Source organism: Notamacropus eugenii, chromosome 7 (genome assembly GCF_028372415.1).
Source record: "Notamacropus eugenii isolate mMacEug1 chromosome 7, mMacEug1.pri_v2, whole genome shotgun sequence".
NCBI lineage: Eukaryota > Metazoa > Chordata > Mammalia > Diprotodontia > Macropodidae > Notamacropus > Notamacropus eugenii.
Window position 1 is genome coordinate 27423559 of NC_092878.1, and position 15250 is coordinate 27438808.

General features: G+C 39.4%; 1 long non-coding RNA gene across 1 annotated transcript; it reads left to right on the forward strand.

Moving 5' to 3' along the window:
• Positions 1-630: 630 nt before the first annotated feature.
• LOC140513238 (uncharacterized) lies at positions 631-11603 on the forward strand. The gene is made up of 4 exons (XR_011970118.1): positions 631-778; positions 3118-3209; positions 5461-5499; positions 9961-11603. It is a non-coding gene; the product is annotated as an uncharacterized lncRNA (long non-coding RNA).
• The last annotated feature ends 3647 nt before the right edge of the window (positions 11604-15250 follow it).

A 15250-nucleotide genomic window follows, 5' to 3' on the forward strand; every position in this document is an offset into this window, starting at 1 on the left:
GCCCTAGCACTCCAATCAACTGAGTGAGCAACTATGATTAAAAGAAGAAAAAAATAGTCTTAGACCTTGCGGCTTCCCCTTTTAGCTTTCCAGTCTCTGGGTTTGAAAATTCAATGATTTTAGAATTACACACGATTACAATATTTTTATCCACCTGCTTACCCGCACCTCCTCGCTTGGAGCTTAATACGTCAATAACCAACAGCTATACCGAGTTTTACAGTTGCAAAGTGCAGAATTGGGAGCACCATCCACAAGACAAGCACTAAACTTTTCCTGGAACCAGTTCAATAGAATCACACAGCCCAGCAGGGAAAAAGCGAAAACAACTAGGTTCTAAAGGCCAGGAACGAGAGCAATTCTATGCCGCCCCCGCCTGACCGCCGGGAGAACTACCACCAAGCTGGGTCTCTTGAAATGCGGAAAAAGGTGGGACTCATTGGTCCGCCAATCCCTTTTCTCAGTGATGTCTTCCCCGTTGTCCAATTGGATAAAAAAAGAGCGAACGGCCAGTTGATCGACGTGAATTTGGACCAATTATCATAGGAAAGTGGACCATGACGGGTGTATTCAACTACCAATCGAATTTCGGGGATCGATATGAAGGCGGGGTTTAGCGGTTCTGGCCCTGGCTGGGTAGGCGGAGCTGAAAAGAAGAGGAAGATGGCGGAGTGAGGAGCTGCGGCTCCTGCTGCGGCCGCGGCTGCGGCTGCCGGGCACTCGCGGTGGCCGGGGCTGGCCGGCTCTGGTCAGCGGCTGGCTAGTCTGGATGGCTCAGGTAAGCGTGGGAGGAGGATAAACGGTTACGGGCGCTTCCTCCTTAGACTAGAGTGGGAGGTGCCCGCTCTGTTGGGGCTACCCCGACTGGCCGGGCCGGGAGAGAAGGGGCTGTCTCCCCGAGATCCCCTCGTCCTCTGCTTAGTGAGTACCACCTTTCCCCCTTCCCACCGCCGCCATTGACTTGTTCCCGGGAGTCCCATATTCCCGCTTTCTCTGTGCTTTCATTGGCCATCTTCCGGCTGTCTTTCCGACAGCCCGCCCCCTGGACTCTCCCATTGGCTGACATCTGGTCCTCCTTGATCAGCCTCCCGTCATTCTCATTGGCTGGCCGTCGGCTGCCTTTGTGTTATCCCTGTCTGTGCCTCCCTGATTGGGCGAAGCTTGGGCGTGTCACGCATCCGCTTTGCCTGGTATTTATTGAGGCCTAGAAGACCGTATTCTTCTTCGTCTGGTTTATTAATTGGGATTATTTTTGCTTCTCTAATTAGGGTTTCAATCCCTTCCTCCATCCTCCTTTCCCTCCCCCGCTAACTCTTTTCCCTTCCCTCGTGGATGGGGGTTGATTTGATCCTGGCCCGCCCTTGTGGCATTGACCTTGAGACTTGTTTTCATCTAGAGGTCACCGAGATGGATTTTATTCTGGGCCGGTGCCATGTGGACGCCGCCCAGGAAGTTTTCCTCTTGAGCTGAATATGCAAATTTGGGGTTGTTTTTTTTTTTTTTTTGGCCACTTTGCGCTGCACTAGTGACGTCACTCTTGACTCCGGTAACTTTAGCACTGAAATTCACAGCTAGCCTTTTGTCTCAAGGTCAAGGGAATCCGTATATATGGAGTCAGTCTTTCGTGGGAGAAGGGGTCAGGTGGCGCAGTGGATGGAGCGTGGGACCAGGACTCAGCCAGACACTTACTAGCAATGTGACCCTGGGCAGGTCCTTTAACTCTGCTTGCCTCAGTTTCCTGGTCTGTAAAATGAGCCGGAGAAGGACAAAAACCTCACTCGAAACTTTGCCAAGATAACTTCAAATGGGGTCGTGTGACTCGTCTGAACTACGGAAACAAGTTGGAGGGCGGGGCCAAAGACATTTTTAAGGGAGTTGGTTATATATGTTGTTACTTTGTATATATATGTAAGTTATTTTGCCACCCTGAGAGTTGTCGGAATGCGCGATTTAACTTGGATGCGTTAATAAAATGCAATTGAAGCAGAATTGAATTTATTTTGTAGGAATTTTACTCTGTCACTTTGTAGCTACATCATCTCCCCTCCCCCCCATAACTTCAGGGTCTGCAGACTGAAGTATAAAGAAGTTTTTCCAATTGAAGTTCATAAACATTTCTCTGTTATGTGCTTTAGAGTGTGAATTGGTGACTTTTAAAATCCGTCATTTACATTGTTGTAGCTGCTTTTTACAATAAATGTAATCTGATCCTCGTTCTCCTTGCAGGGAGTTACTACAGCTGTTTTCACAGCTCTTAAGAAAGCTGAGCCTTAAGAAATTAGGGTGGGTGGGGTAGGTGGCCAGAGCTTTGAACTAAGTCCCCTAAATTCCTTAATATGTTCATCCCTAAATCGAGGATGATAGGACTTGCACTTTCTATCTCTGGGCTCTGCCCAGAAGTGCTTTGTGAACTATTAAGATCTTTGTATGGATTGTTAAGATACTTGCCCTTGGTGACCCAAGATTTAAAAGCTGGATCTTTAGACTAGGGATTTGTTAGTGGGTTTGTGTCAGAGAAAGCTTATGTAAAATAGCCTTTATTTAGAGTTTTTGTCTGTTAATCAAGACCTGTTTGAACAGACATTTCATAATGTAAGGACATAAAATAATTAGAATAGTCCCTTGTGTATAGTAGTGTTTGTGTAAGGAATGAAATTATTTCAGAAATTATGTGCTGCAGTAGGAAGATTCTTGTTACAGCATGGCCTGGAAATACCTAGAAGAGCAGCACTTAGTTACCCTTAAGTAATGTCTATCCATTTTTATAAACAATAAATTATTTTCCTGTCCAGTCCTTGACCATAAGAGTGAATATCAGCTTAGACCCTTTTCAAGGAAAAAAGGAGGATTTGGAGAAGGGTAAAGAAAGCAAGGAAATTTTCTGTCACAGTTTTCTGGTCATCATAAAGAGAAATCTAGCATCATTTTTAGATAAATTCAGTTCATGGTAAAAAGTAAATAATTATCAAGCTGTGATATTTCTGCGAAATGTGTTAATGCTATTTCTTAAGATTCATTGGTTCATTTTAATAGCTGTGCTGATCTATAAAATGTCAGTGAGGGGTATGTTAAAAGCCTTTAAAAATTCTGGGATTTTCACTTTTTCTTTTTCAATAGGTTCCAAATCCTAGACGGAACAACTTTCCTACAATGTTTATGTTGTCCTCATTTTGAAAGAAAAACAGAATCCAGGGCTCAGGATTTAGTAGGTAAGTAAAAGTGGAAGTACCATTCCAAATCCTTTGTCTTTTGTGCCTGTTTTTGAACAACCTGTTAATAATTCCCTTGACAGTTTGCCCTAAGCAAGTTTCTGATGGGTAAGTAAAAAATATGCAAATTTTATTTAATTTGCTACTATAAAGGAGGTAGAAAGGTAAAAATGTTATGTAAATAAATTTTTGGCCCAGGAAGGCTGATATAAACCTGCTGTTGATGTGAACGTGTTTTAAGTTATGAATTTAGATTCTGTAAAATAATTATGTAATGCTTTCTTTGACCACATAAGCTCTTACATAAAAACTTCTCAGGAAATACACCTGAAAGATTTCTAGTTCTTTGTCTGCTATATCAGGTGTTTGACATCCTCTGAATTTACCATAGAAGGAAAGTAAAATTTATACTTGGAAACTTGACTTGAAATGTGAATTTATTGAGGATTCTGCCCAGTCTTCTAATGAAACAGGTGTCATAACTACTTAGCTATGGGTAATTCTATGATATGAATATTTTTTAATATTATAAACTTAATTTGAAAAAAAAAACCTAGTACATGAGTTTCATTCATAGAAGAGATTAAAAAAATGGAAAAAGAAATTGTTGGATTAAATCTAGACCAGTTGCCCTTTAAAAATAAGATTAAAGTCATTTTGCTTGTGTATTATATTTATACGTTCCCCTAGATTATAAAGTCACTGTGTGCAGAAACTATTTTCTGTACAACTCTCCGTATAGTGTCTATGTCTATAGTTGCATGGCACATGCAACTAAACAGTTATCAGCAAGACTTTTGTCAACATTATGAAATGGTTTCCCAAATTTGTAATCTGTGTAGTAAGGCTGGATGCCTGCACACACAGACACACACACAGAGACCCCCACCATGGTTCTTAATCCCCCTGAGCAGATTAGTTAAATTAGTTATATTCCTATATGGGTTCTCACTGAATATGAAAAGTCCTGTTTTCCTTTTCTGTTCTTTTTCCACAGGCAACTTTCAAGCCTCAAGCTAGTTAACATCATAGGCTTTTCCCAGAATTGGTACTATTATCTTCACTTTCTTGTATAACTGCTAAAATTTGATAACCCAACTTCATGTTCTGCATTACTATTATCTAATCAATAATTGGTAATTACAACTTGCTCTATTTCTGATCTGGTAACAAAATTATTTTTACCTTCCATCAATCCAACAGATTCAAGTCAGAACCTGTGAATCCTAAATCACAGTGAATTATTTTATCAGCATTTGACTAGAAAGACTCAATGATCTTTCCATTTAAGCTACATTTTCTTCAGGGAGTTTGTATAGTGTAAGGGTCATAGGTGCCTAGTTGGCTGCAGGAGCCATTTGCAACCTGTCCCCATTGAGTGGAAGCATTTAAGAAGACAGAGTTCCGCTCCTTCCTCATTTCATGTTGTCTTTATCTCATCCAATTTTTGTCTATTCAGCTACCTCTGGGAAACCTAACTGCAGCATTGCCGCTTCTCTCTTTGCTGTTGTGTATTTATATAACGTGAGAAAAAGAATTTGCCAGTTCTTAAATACAGAAAGATAACCTTTTTCCAAAGTGGAGTTGATAGCAAAAACAGAGTAGGAACTGAACCCTGCAGAGAGGCTGATTTTAACCTCTTGCCCTTTCAAGATATTTGTTGCTGAGTCTAAGGCTAGGGATTAAAGACAGTGTCATAGTTAGTTGGGCATATGACTCAAACCATGGTATATAAAAATTGGCCATAGCTTCTTACACAGAATATAATGCCGAAGTGGGAATGGCCCTTTCAGAAAATGTAGCCTGTTAAGTTACCTTGTAAAAATTCAAACAAACCATTAACTTCTTCTGGTGGTCTACAAACATTAAAGAATTTAATGTGAATTTTGCGAACTGAGATTCTTGATTGGGAACAACCAGTTTGAAAGCTTATTTTAACTTGAAAATAGAGCTCATTTGGTGTGGCTTGTGTCATTGCAGACTGCCATTGTGCCAGAGGTGAAGGTTTCTTCTGCTTACAGCTGTTACACAATTTGACCTCATTTCAGAGAACCCTTTACAAGTTATACACCCAAATTACCTCCCTCCCAGCTTCTCTCACAGTCAGACTTTCCCTACCTCAAAGGTATCCCCAAGTCTCTTTTCCCCCTTCTTCATCTGTGAATTCCCTAACATTAATAGCTACCAGCTTCTGTGCTTTCCTGCTTTGGATCAGGCCTCATTAGATGTCCTTTTTCTTTGTGTTTTATAGGTTCCTCAGGAGAAAAAAGGCATTCCTCTGAATCATTCTGTAGGTATTTCTGGATTTCATTTTGGGGAAACCTAGCTTAGTAATAAATCATTGATACAAGTTCAGTTGTATCCTCCTTCCAACTCATTGCCTGACCCAGAACAGGCTATTTTTGATGTCTTTGTTTTCCCGTGTGGACAGTGAGGATAGTAATAATCTTTACTTGCTTATCTCATCTGGCTGTTGTGGGAATTAATGAGGTCATGTCTTTGAAATGGAGGTTCTCAGGGGTACGATACCAGACAGGCACATAGCAATTAACAGTTAATACTCATTTTATAACTTAGTGTTTTGTACTTTAACCAGACACCAATGTCATACCCATTTTAGGTTAATCTATTGAATAAGTAGGCTATTTCAACTGTTTCTTGTCAATTGCTGATCTTGCACCATGGGTGTGACTTCTTTGCAGAATCCTTGAATCAGGAACTGGCAACACAGAGAGACATAAAGTGTGATGTTTTTCAGCATCAAGTCCTATGTCTTCTTGCGACTTCCATGTGTTTCCTATATAAAATTAGTGTTGCATTAGACCACTGACGGTTGACGACAGTCGTTTCCCTTTTCTCCCATTCCCAGTAGTTACGCTTTAGATGCATATTTCTCCATTTAGGGAATACCTTTTGTTTGTTTACATGTGCTTATGTTATTTGTATTTGTTTCTTCTGTGACTGAATGTTGAAGCTGGATGCTTCAGGTTGAAAATCAGAATCAGACAGCAAGGGACTCTATAGACCATCATGACAAATCTAGTGTTAGGAACCACAGAAAAGGGAAGCAAAATGCATGTTGCAGGAGGCATTTAGTCTCTTTTGCCTGTAGGAATGTACCACCGTGTAGGAGGAGGGGAATAAGGAAAACCAGTTTTTATAGGTTTTGAGTAGCCAGCTAATGAAGGGAGTCTGGCAACCCAGAGGTGATCAGTCCTTTCAGCTGCTGAGTTGTCAGCATCCCAAAGAGCACCAAAAACCTGCACCCAGGCTGCTTCTTCCTTTCATCTCCACTGCACTTCTTGCTGGATTTGCACATTTTCCTGATGCATCTTCCATAATTCTCAGGTTTTTTTCCCTTAGGCTTTTCCAACAAACATCAGTGTATATATTTGTAATAGTCTGAAGACCAAAAAAGGCAGCTAGGTGGCTCAGTGGATAGAGTACTGAGCCTGGAGTCAGGAAGACCGGAGTTCAAATGTGGTCTCAGACACTCACTAGCTGTGAGCCTGGGCAGGTTGCTTAACACTATTTGCCTTAATTCACTGGAGAAGAAAATGGCAAACCACTTTTTTATCTTTGCCAAGAAAACCCCAAAGGGGGTCGTAGTCAAACACAACTGAATAAAGACCAATGAGGGCCTTTAAAACTAGCTATTGAGGATCCTAGCTATAGTTTTGTCAGTTATGTGTCCACATCTCCCTTACAAACCTCCCAGACCCAAACTCCCTTCTCTGGGCCCTGCTTGCCCCATACGTGTTGTGCTCCCTGATAGGAGCATGCAGGCCCCAGTCACTACAAAAACAAAGGATTTATATGTACCAGAATGTTGCCCTGTAGTATTTACACAATGCATAACACATAGTAAGTACTTAAATATTTATTGACATTGGAATGTAAATAAGAAGTTCAGGGTAGCTACGTGGTGCAGTGGATAGAGCACCAGTGCAGGAGTCAGGAGGACCTGAGTTCAAATCTTACCTCAGACACTTGATTGACACTCACTAGCTGTGTGACCTTGGGCAAGTCAATTAACCCCAGTTGCCTCATTCTGGGTCATCTCCAGTCATCCTGATGAATATCTGGTCACTGGATTCAGATGGCTCTGGAGGAGAAGTGAGGCTGGTGACCTGCACAGCCCTCCCTCACTCAAAACAAAGTCAAGGGCAAGTCATGTCATTATTTTTCTAATGGCGTGGTCTTCTTTGGCAACGAAGGGCGAACGCACACACGTAAATAAGTAGTTTACGGTTTATTTATATTTTATTGTGGATGTAGAAAAGTAAATGCAAACTATTTAAAGGTGTAATCATTAGGTGATATTTATGTGCAAAGTACTTTACAAAATTACTCTAGTGGTTTTAATCTGGTGCAAATTTATAATCTCAAAACCAGTTTAATAGTTTCAGATACGTAAAAACTATCAGACATAAAGCATTTTTTCAAAACACTTAGCATTTTTGCAGGGAAAAGAAAGTAGGGTAAAATAAGTGAGAGGAAGAAGGAGTGAGTGATTCTGAACTTTATTGTAGTTTATATATAGTTTCCAGAAGATTTGATATTGTTTCCAGAGGTATATAACTGCCGTAGCTGGGTTGAGATAAAGTAGGTAAGGACTGGATTGAGGTAAAGCACTTTTTTAAGGTGGTACATTCACAGACTCTAGAATATATAATATATTTTTAAAAATTTGATCTCTTTTGTTTTTATATCACCTTTATTTCAAAATATGTCTCCCAAACCAGTGAATCGTCCCTTGTAACAAAATTATAAAGGGGGAGAAAAGCAATTCTGCCAAACTAGTCAACAGAGCAGCCAAATGTGGCGATATAAATGATGCTGCACACCCATAACCCCTCACCCCCATCTCTGCAAAGAGCAAAGGGCCTTTTCTTTTATCTTTTCTTCTGGCCTGAGCCCAGTTGTAATTACACAGCATTCAGGCTCAGGTTTTTGGTCTTTCTGTTTACATTGTTGTCCTTATGTATGTGCTGTTCTGATTCTTGCTTTACTTTGTGTACATATATGTAAGTCTTTCCATGTTTCTCTGAATTTATGATCATATATTTTTTCTGAAGTATGTTTTAATTTTTCAGCCTTGCAGGCAGAAACGTGGATTCAGAGTAGGCCAGTATTTTCCTATGCCAGTGTACTCAACGTATATTGTTTTAACTAATCAAGGTTAATTCTTCTGCAGTGGTGTAAATAGAGCTCTGTTTAGTGAACCTTGTTTAACTGGCTTGCTACTTTGTCACTAACTGTATAACATTTAAATCACTTGATTTCAAGTCTTATGCATGAGATAGAGAATGTTGTAGCTGCTAGAGAAGGTTACAAAATAAGATATCTTTCATAGATTCAAGAATTAAATATAGAATTGTTTATACCCTTAAGAGAGTAGGTACCACGTTTGCTTTTCTGGGACTTTGTTAAAGAACAGAATGTTCTCACTATTTTCTGGTTTTCAGCTGAACCAAAGTAGAATCCTAAACTCTTGGAGACCTTGGAGACCTTGGAGATAATGTAGTCCAAACTTTGGCCTGTGCAGGTGTTTTCTGATACCCTGTCTTTGTAGCCAGGCTTGGCCATTATAATTCTGCATAATTCAGTTTAATTTTGCTTTGTTTCTTAGCAACATTTAGCTTGTAGCGATTCTCCATGTTGTTCTCCTGGTCCTATAATTTATGCATCAGGGACATTCTTGGTGAGAGTATGAAATGGGAATGGGCAGACTTGCACAGTTACATCCTGTAGCTTATCTTTAAACCCATCTAATTGACAGAAGGATGCACAGAATACAGAATTCCATTGTTTATTTTTTATCCCCTTTTTAAAAGCATTGAACTTGGTAGAACAAAGTTGAGCTTTAACAGCTAGCTTCCAACAAGTTTTCTCTCATGCCTATGTAAGGATCATATATAGCTTCAGAGCTTAAAGACACCCCCACCTTCCCTTCATTTCATAGAAGACAAAATTTGAGCTCAGAGAGGTTATGAATTGTCCAGGATTACACAGATAGTAATTAATTACTGAGCTAGGAATTAAATGAAAGTCCTCTGCTCTAAATCTAGTACTCTTTAAAAGAGTATCATGCCATACTGTTTCCATGAATCATATCCTTGAAGGATATAATAGGATAGTGTTGTTTGGTGGTCCTTTTAGAATATTAAGCCAGGCATAAAAACAAGGAGGCATGTGCCTTCCAAAGTGTTTTTTACTGCCATGGAAGATGTCCATTTTATAATGGAAAGTGTAGGTAGCAAAGTTCTTCAAAATTTCCTTTTTCTGAATGACATTGTTATGATTATAAGAAACTCAAAAATGTTGAACAGGGTCTTCAATTATAAACACTTGAGTTCAGTCTAATAATCCATCTAGGAAAACAAAAAGCAGGAAGAGTGCCTGTGGCCCAGATTTGTAGCACACAGTTAGTTGGACAGTAGAACTGGCACATTGGTACCCAGCATATACAGGGAGATACTGAGTTGGGCCTAGTATTAAAAGGAAGAGAGTGTTTTAGGTTTACATGTAGGAAATTATTAATGCTTATCATTTGTGGATATTTCTGTAAACGTATGGATGTTTTCTATAACTGCTTCATTGACTTTCCACAAGTAACATTTTGTTTACTATTCTGGCAGTATGGGGTGGAGGGGCATGTATGTTTTGTTAGAGAAACAAAACTTTACCAGTGAAATAAGCTAAAGGTGAAATAACTCTTAATTATTCTACTTTTCTTTTGTGTTTTTAGATCCTTCAGTTTTCTCAGGTGATCCTGCTGCTTTTGTGTAACTGCAGTCCTTGGTCTTGACATGTGGATCCATCTCTCCTCTCTACTTTAACTTCATGGACCAGAATGGAAAAGATTTCTTCACTTCATGTTCCAGTTCTCCAATCCAGCACATTTAGCTTGTTAGGTATCTTCCCCCAAGGTACCATCTGGCTGGCATCATGCCATTTCTTCCAGGAAAAAAGAAGCAATTGGTGTTGGTACTCGGCAGCTATTTGCTTAGATGAGAGAAGGGATTTTTTTCAGGTGGAAGCATAATATTTAGATTGGTGCCAGGTGCTTAGATGGTGGCATTTGTGAGTTCTTTGCCCTTTACACTTAGTACACAGTAAGAAGTCAAAATGTCTGCAGGGGCTCCTTGTATCCTGTTTGAACCAGCATAAAATTACACATGTGCATAATTACAGCATGAAGTCTTGTATTTCAGTATGGAAAGTACATTTCAGAAACTTAAAATGATATATCCGAATCCTAATTAATTACGTTGCATAGATTTCTCAATCTAGAACAAAGGGCTGACTTTGTAGTTACTCATGTGATGTGGTAAGTAAAGCAGCTTATGTACAGTACAATGTCCTTGGATTTTTTATGTGTATAAAGAAAATAGGTCCTTCAAACAAAGATATTTCTGCATGGGTATATCTACATTTATCACTGAGAAGAAAGATTTCTTCCAAGAACAAAACCTGGCTGCATTGCTTCTTCCCCTGGTAACATTTGGTGGCTTCATACCATGTCAAGATATTTTCCATTTTCACAAGAAAGGAGTAGGTTGTACAGAAGCAGACCCCATGAACGCATTCCTGGGTCCGTTGGAAAGCAGTTTTCATTGACTTTTGACTAAGCAGAGAACAAAAGGTTTTGATCTTTTCAAGAATGGGGGCTCTCATATGGTTTGCTGTTGTCTTTCTTCCTTGTGGAGTGTTACAGGATATTCTGGAGTTGGCTTTTCATACTGCTGTGGCCAATAATGAACTGAAACACCTATATACTCAAAATACCAGATCAGACTTTCGTTGACTATGAATTTAGCAGAATGGAAAAAGAGTGGGAGGAGTAGAGAAGTGTTTTCTCATACAGCTTCAACCTGAGAGGCAAAAAGCAGAAATACTTTGTGCAGTTCCATTGGACTGACATATGTGCATAACATTCTGTGTCTTCATCCCTTGCAGTGTCATGGGAACATTATTCTTCAATTCAGGATGGCTGTGAGAGTGATTTCCGTGAGTGAAACTGAAGCATCTCACCAGAGGGTGGACCTCAAAATAATACCCATCAACCTTGGCTTGAGGCAGGGTGAATTTAGGTCTAGAAGAAATTTAGAGACTAATTCCATCCCCCATACCCTCCCCCCAAAAAATCCACAATGTAGTTTCTTATCTAAATCAGGCAACAAATATGGAACAACTTGTTTTCTGTAGCTTGAATAAGGGGAAAAAACCAACACTACCCTTGGCTACTGAAATCCTTCCTTGCTCCCGAGCCTGAGAGATGCATAGCAGAGTTTGGAATGACCTGTTACTAGTGCAGGAGAACATCTGCTCTCTTTTGTTATTTTATATGACTAGAGAAATCAATGTAAAACTTGTCAGATATTAAGACCATACATTGTATCTTTGTGTTTCTGGGAATGTGCACATCCGGTGCCCTAGTATGATGCTGGAATTAGAGCCTGGATTGAGATTGCTCTGCCCAAGTAGGATTTTGTTAAAGATAAGAATTGCCAAAATGGAATATTATCCTCTGATGAATAGTAGGTCTTAGTCAATGGGAATTGATTTCTAAATCAAAATGTCTTTTAGGGGAAAGAAAAGATCTGGATAAAGTATGATTTTAGAAGGGCAGTAGTTCAGATTTGCTAGTAGTAAAGTATAGCATTCTCAAAGTATTGGTGCAGTTTTAAGCTTTACTACCTTAAAACTCCACTAAGACTTTTGGGATACTCAGTATAAGTAGTCATGTCTTTTGAAAGTTGTATATTTATAGTAGTTAGAAATCTTTCACTTCAGTTGGGCAGACCTAGTCATTTGTTTATTTTTTCATTTCTTACTACTCTGTAAAGGCCAGTGTTGTTGGGGAAACTTCTGCTAAAATTTACTACAGGTGCCACCAAGATGCTGAAAAAGATTTTGAATCTTGTTTCTCTGCCATTCCCTTTAATATCTTATTATTGGTAGCCTTTCTGGCAAGATCTGCTGGCAGGCAGCAGGGCCATCTTATTCTCCTTACCTCTTCTTTCAAACTTGCAACAGATCCACGCTGGCCCATTGGTGTTTTGGGCATCAGACCTACTTTAGTTCCCTTAGATTCTCTGAATTCGTAGCCAACAAGTTAACTGTTTAACGTTTCCCTTAAATATACTCCTGCCTTATTTACAACTTTCACAAAATCTCATTACAACTCAAATTTGTGTCCAGATCAGTTGTTTCAGCCTGAAGAGACTCTGTTTCTTTTCTGCCTTGTCTTTTTGCAGTTTCCTTTCTGGCTGTAGTTTTAGGCAGCACCATCTATGTATGGCCAGGCGTACCTTCTCTTCCAGTCCTCGTTGGTTGGAAAGGTTCCTTTTTGAAAAGTTCAAATAAATAAACAAGGGATATGTGCAATAATTATATATATACACACACATATATTTTAATACTTGTGGACAAAATGATGTTACAAGTTGTTTGAGAACAACAAAATCACCAATGTCTTCCATTTTGATAATATGTATAGTTTGATAAGCATTAATACTTTGTAGAAAAATGTAGTGCCATGTTAGGGGCCAGTGCATGAGCCTAGTAGTAATTTTAGAGTTAAAAATGACGAATTCTTTATAATAACCAAAAAAATGGAAAATATAAACATTTCCTTTTTTTCTTAAAGTTCTGAACTTGTCTCTCTCCCTGGGGAAAAGTGACAAACTGAAAGGGCTAGTTTAGAAAGAGAATTCTTTTGGGTTGGAAGCCTTGAAAAATATGCTTGGGGATCATTTAACTTCATACAAAGTTGCAATATTCAAACCTAGTGTGACTATGTCCAATCGGAACCACACACTGAACTGTGGACAGCCACCCTCATCCCTACCCCCTCCAAGGTAGTACTCCTAGCTTGTGCTTCTTGTGTGAAGGGAGATTGTTCTTCTGTGTCCTTGTATGGGCTGTGTCTTACAGCTCAATCTTGTTTCATTTCTGTATGTAGACGTTCTCTGTATCAAGGAACCACAGTACAATTTGTTTGTCTTAACTGGGTACTCTTATCAGCCTCATGTGGACATGCTCTGTTAACTCAAGGTTCATCTGTGGACTCTGACATTTTCTGTCTGCGGGTCACTGTCTCTGGATTGTGTCAGGAAACTGTTGTAAATGGTAGAGTCAAGTATTTGTTTCAGGCTGTCCCTACTTCTCAATCCACTGTGGGGTTTGGTTTTATTTTTAAATGTGGTTTTCTTGCTGCTTCTCTTGCTTGATTTGCATTTTGAGAATGGGATGAGTAGGTGGATAGAGCCTTGATAGGTTGCTTTGTAGTGAGAAGTAAAAGAGCATTTCTTATGTTTGCAGTGTGCAGTGCAAGGCTGGCTATACCTTTCAGATTTGTACGTGTCCCCTTGTCTCTGTCTTCCCAGAAGAACAATGTCACTCCTCAGATACTGTGTCTTTCTCCAGAGAAATCAGACAAGCTGTTTTTTTCTGAAGTGATTTGAGGGTCCAAGTACTCAAATAATCCAGGTTTTATAAAACATGGACTCTTCCAGTAGTAAATAATATGATAGTGTACATCACTGCATGAGCAGACAGCTTTGAATAAGTAGGCCCTTTTGTAGCAATTCTCTAGGGACCAGGTTCAGGTTCTCTTAGTCTAGACTCAAGTAGTTCTACCTTTGATTCAAATAGTATAGTGCTTAGGAGAACTCATTTTTTAAAAAAAGAATACCTCTGAAACAGGAATGCAAAATAGCACAGTATGCAGGGGGAATGCCCCAGATGCAAACAAAGCCATAAAATGTTTAATAATTTTAAAAGGATAAAACTTTTGTAGCAATAACTGTTTTGCATGTAATAAATAGTAACTAACTTGAATTAGCAAGCCTGTATATAGTAAAGTAAGTTACCACTCAAGTTTGTGGTGGTGTGTGGTGCTCAGTCCTTGACAGAGCTGCATGAAAGGAAAAGCGTTTTAGGTACATGGTATATATATAAAAGATGCTCTTTTCCTTCCTTTGAGAAGGAAGGTGTGTGTGTGTGTGTGTGTGTGTGTGTGTGTGTGTGAGATTTTGATATGTGAGACAGAAAACCGTGTGTGTGCGTGCGTGTGTGTGTGTGTGTGTGTGTGTGTATGTATGTATGTATGTATGTGTAATTTTGATATGTGAGACTGAAAACCCCATTCCCAGGTAGCAAGAGAGAGCTGTTGAAGTGAACTCTTTCTGGGAGACAAATTGGGAGTCTCACCAATGCATTCCAAGTAGATTTTCTACTTGAGACTCTACTTTGATGATAGCTCCTCATAACGGAGAATTGTTTTTCTTTCTCCTTGTTTCCTAAATTCATTCTTTTTTTTAAGATTTAGAAAAAAGCTTGTTTGGTGTTTTGCATTTTCTATATTTGTGGCTAAGGAAGCTCTTAGTAACGCTTGTGAGAAGGGCTTAATACATGTGAATTTCTTTTTCAGTTTTTGACCATATTTTTAATGAAAGAGTGGCCAGATCCATGTCCTCTGACAGCTTATCCTCTAATGTAGAAAACCACTCCACCTCCCAGCACACTGTCCCAGTTTAGGAGCCAGGACAGAGCAGTGGGGACCAAGATAATTTTCCTATTGTCTCATACCACCTGTCCAAGTGGATAATTCGTCCTGGCCATCTAGCACCTGGAAAATAACTACATCTGTGTATGAGCTAGTTATGAGTTCCTTTGGTTCATGATGTTCAATTATATGCCTATATGTGAACCCAGGAGAAAAAATGCAAGGTAGTTGGGGGAGAGCCAAGAAAGTTATGCCTCTTGAATATAATATTCTTATTTGGTGATTCCAAAAGATAAAAAGACCACTATATGTACAAAATAATTAACTATCTCTCAACTCACAAAAGGAATGCACTGCATTTGCTCCTCTTATTCTTTCTTTAGGGTGTACCCCAGTGTCACCATTAGATACATTGAAGTAGCTAAGCAATTTTCAGATAGCTGGCTTGATCACAAGTGTGCACTTATGGTATATAAAGGACTTTGTAGAACAGTCACATTAAATACTGATCTAAATGCTAAAATTG